Source organism: Varroa jacobsoni, unplaced genomic scaffold, assembly GCF_002532875.2.
Source record: "Varroa jacobsoni isolate VJ856 unplaced genomic scaffold, vjacob_1.0 scaffold_916, whole genome shotgun sequence".
NCBI classification, from domain to species: Eukaryota; Metazoa; Arthropoda; class Arachnida; order Mesostigmata; family Varroidae; genus Varroa; species Varroa jacobsoni.
Window position 1 is genome coordinate 22,004 of NW_019213818.1, and position 4,558 is coordinate 26,561.

Genomic DNA, 4,558 nt, shown 5'->3' on the forward strand with positions numbered 1-4,558 from the left:
ATGCCATACCTAATGAGGCATGATGTGTATCAAATAAAACCCATTTCCTTATATTTTACATTGTAATACGAAGTAATCGTTTGTACGCAGGAGTAACTTTTGTATCAAGCCCACTTGATAATCGCCGTAATTCTTACGCAAGCGTAATTTACTATCCATGTTTAGCAGGTACCTCGCTAAATGTCAACACACGTTCATGCTTCCTTTATTGAAGACGTGCCTGATATTTTTTAATTTGATTAATTTGCTGATTCTTTGATGCATGGTGGAATTATTAGGTACAGGCACCTAACAAAAAGTACTATACAATTTTACAATTGAATTAAAAACATACTAGTGTTCAAACATACCCAGAATGCATCGAATTGCCTATTTACTAGGATGGCTATTCCTCAATCAAGGCTTCTAAAATTAGCTAAACCTTCACTGAGTCAAAAGGGAGCAAAAGACAATAAGGCTAGAAGTGGATTTGAAATATACGCATAATGTGATTTACGCGATAATTATTATTACTGAAATAAAATAAACTCGCATTATTAAACTAAAAATCAACATTTATCTATGATTGCAACTACGCGTACATAAGTTTCCCGTCGTGTTACCGTCGCCAACCCTTCTATGCCGTCGTTTCTGTCCCTGTTTTATCTGCCTGGTCAGCTCTCTCAGTAAATATTTGACCCATGAAGCTCGTAACCACAAACTGTAGAGGGGTTTCTGGTTATCTTCCTGAACGTTGTCAGATCAACTCTAAAATGCAGTTCTGAAATGGGAATTAAGGAGAAGCTATATTGCACCTTAAGCACTTGTGTAGTAACTCTGAATTTTTCTAGGGTTAACTATATCGTGTCAGACAAAAGCGTCAGACCTCAAAAAACATTATTTCTCAAATAATTAAACATTTAAATAAACGTGAAATGACACGCTGCAATAAAAGTGGAGGTTACTTAAATATTTCAGTGATACGTAGGATCGGTATCCCATTGGAAACCAATAATTATACTTACTATAGGCTAAGCGGATTCAAAAGCCAATACAATCTGCTCCCATACGAGGCTCGGTCGTCTCTTCTAATAATAATGTCCCCGTGATAACGCACTGGTAGCGTGCTTACCTACAAGACCTAGATACCGTAATGGTATAAGAAGGTGGCTGGCCTGTTTCATCTGGGAGTTAGCCGTCGAAAGCAAACTAACGCACTGAACGTAAAAGCCGAAATTATCTATTTTCTTCACTACCGCTACTACGTTAAATATTCACTTCTTAACTATTTTCGCGGAACTGATAGAATGAATTATATATTAGGTAATAAGATATTTGCATTCGTGAAAAGCGCCTATTTCAATCAATACAAACGGATGCAGAAAGTATGGATGAAAATAGAAAATCATAAATGAAGTTTAACTATTATTGCTATCAGAAAACGTATTTTCGGTGATTATTTTTCGCGTCCAACCTTTCCTCTAGCAATCTTATTTGTAGCAGCCCGACTCTCTCGACCAGATACGCTATTGTTTCTATTACGATAACACAAATACCGTTGTCGAACGTGCCCATTATAGTTAGTCAGCCCAAACCTGTGACCGAGCAACTGTTGCACATTGTTTACGATGAAACGGGCCCTACCATGAGCCCGTCATAAGAACTCGGTTAGACAGCTAGTGCCGCCTAGGGGTGGCGTCTATCGATGCTGCCATTGGAAAGGCTACCACCGTTGGAAATGCCGTGCTTCAATAAAACCTAAATCAACACAATCGTCCATTTATATGTTTCGTTATGTACCACAGGTGGAGATCTAACCAGATATTCAGTTTATTTAATGTATAACATCCTTAATGTATTCGAATAATTTCGAATGAATCAGGTAGTATTGCTATAAGATTTTTAATTGTGCCGGTTGTAAAACTGTGATTTTTTTTCGTCGATCGAACCTGTCCACTTCAACATCTCTATGATGAACGCTTATTTTAAGGTAGAGTGCAATATTTTTCAGTCTATTATATAGCTTGCACGTTATAATTTTATGTTACGTAATCATTGTGCCTTGATGAGCTACGATCAAAATAATCTATTTCAGACGTGGTTCAGAAATTCATCAATCTCCGACACAAACAATAGTAATGATAAAGCTCGAACATATTCGTAGTGATATTCTACAAGGGGCGTACATGGCGCCTGTGCTGATGCGCTTTTTTCAAAGCCCCTGTGCTGCTAAGGTTAATTGTTTCAGATCTATTTTCGTCTCTGCCTAAACACTGGTCAGTCCCATCCATCACGGTCCCATATTCTCTTCCATGGCTGTAGACTGTCTTCTTTGTGATCATATAAAATTTCCTCGGTTTCCAGCTTCCGTGGTCTCCTTCCGCGCATGCACGTCTCCGCCATCCCTTCCACCTCGAAGACTGTGGTCAGAAGCGAAATCACTAGTATTACCATCACCTATTCAGTGCACAAGGTACCAGTTCAGATTCAGCTCTATACTTAGTAAAACAACTAGCGGTACACTGCTAACCCATACGCGCATATGGAAAAACGAGACTGCGCTGTTCTAAGCAGATTTACATGTAGCTAGGACTTAGCTAATCCAGTGACGTTAAGCAAAACAGATAAATTTATTTAGTTTATTGCATTTAAGTAGCATTCTTTTGTGTGTTTCGTTGTGAAATCTAGCATATGTGGCTTTATTGCTTGTGGAAGATTGTAGCGATGAGATGGCCTACCACATTTCTAGGCACCTCAAACATCTCCCATTTTGGGATTGGGAAGGAATAGCGACAAACCACATCTCAAGTATGAAAATGCTTTTGAAGCCGGCCAGCATCCGAGAAAGTATATCTGACACACTATGCCGACCTCATAGACACGTATTCGTACCTCTCATCTACGAAAGTAATTTTACTGACTACTCGAACATCGCAAACGAAACGGAAAGACGTCTCTGAATGGTGACAGCGGTATATAAAGACAAACTTGTGTCCGTCGAGAAAATATTTTGTAATGTCAGTGGCAACATAAGAAGTCGACAAATAAAAAAAAAACTATCGCTTCGTATAAATTCTCTATTTAATTTTTTTCGTACGAAAGCAGCATTTAGGATCGTAGGTTTGTTTTGTTCTCTAAATGGTCAACATGAAAATGAATATAGCTTTATCTAGCTGGACAAGCAAACAATAATATATACGATATAATTAATTTTCTGCAATTGTACCGATAGTGTAAGTGTAGCCATAGTCACGTCTATACGCACCAACTGGTCCTTTGTTCAATTCGATCATTGTAAAGCCTAAAATGCTGACCTTAGTCTAATACACTGAGGCTTTTTGGTGGGCTAAGACCTTTACGTTTGGGAACGAAGACGCCTGTATCGTAAGCGTTCATTTCAACTAGTAGATTGTACGCCACCAGTTTTCCTGTGACTCCTCCAGTCTTAACCAATTGGTAAATAATTTCAGATAAGAACTATGGTTCTGATATACTTCCGTAATTATAAGTGCGTTCTTGAATTTAGAACGAAAGCATTCATCACTGATGTCCTAAACGCGTCTCGATTTTTGTGTAACGACTTCATGTAAACATTGACAGATTCGATAAAACGTCCGTGTTTCTAAGGGTACTAAACAAGCGAACGCTACTAGCTACCATTATAAGCTAAAACCTTCAAATGGTCATGCACAATTTGGGTAGCACGAAGCTATGTTTTTTCCCAACGTGGTATTACACAAGCAGTGCGGTGCGGTGCGGTGCGGTACGTGCGATTAGAGCTATCTTCTTAGAAATGCATCTTCTTAGATTCACCACGACGCCGCGTCTAGGAGGATATACTTTTGAAGGGCTACGTTCCTAAGAGAAACATCTGCACCTATTTCTGAACCGCAGTTAATATATAAGAGACATTAAAAAATACCGAAAAGGACCTTACGAAAAAACTATCTGCTTTGGACAAGGTCTGGTCTATGCTGAGATGCGTACCACTTGGGACACGCCACGCGCTGTATAGAACAGCCAGCTGGGTTACGAAATCACGACGCCTACCCAGTTACGTCGTTTTATCATTGATCTGTACTGATTGCTAATTGCTGAGTTTGCGTACTAACAGTAAAGGCAGTGTCAGCTACACTAGCGCGATATTCTGAGCATTACCATTATCCTTTTGCCGTCAACCCGCTTCTCTCTCACTTCGCCCCACTGACTGATTTCTTCGAATAATATCACAATGTAATCGCGAGTAACTTTCAGACAAAATGATACGATTAAGGGACGAGGGACAATGACGAGGATGATTACGGTAATCAAACACATGATTTTATAGTTCGCATCGATGTTTGGGTGGTACGTACGCGCTTTTCCCTGAACGTGTCGCATAAAATACGTAACCGTATATACTGGCCGGCTTTGTTTCTGATTTGGCGACATAATCACGTCGATTACGCTTTACCAGATTATAGCAGAAAAAATATATTTATATACACGCTATTGTTACACACTAATTGAATCCCATAGTTGAGAGGAGACTTTACCTTTCAGGTACCCGGCATACATGGCATGACTTGACTTTCAGCAT

The 4,558-nt window shown here is 39.3% G+C and overlaps 1 long non-coding RNA gene across 1 annotated transcript; it reads left to right on the top strand.

Moving 5' to 3' along the window:
* The first annotated feature begins 1,737 nt into the window (after positions 1-1,737).
* Positions 1,738-3,015, top strand: LOC111264949 (uncharacterized). Its single transcript, XR_002683170.2, has 3 exons — positions 1,738-1,969; positions 2,344-2,452; positions 2,668-3,015. It is a non-coding gene; the product is annotated as an uncharacterized LOC111264949 (long non-coding RNA).
* Positions 3,016-4,558: the final 1,543 nt, after the last annotated feature.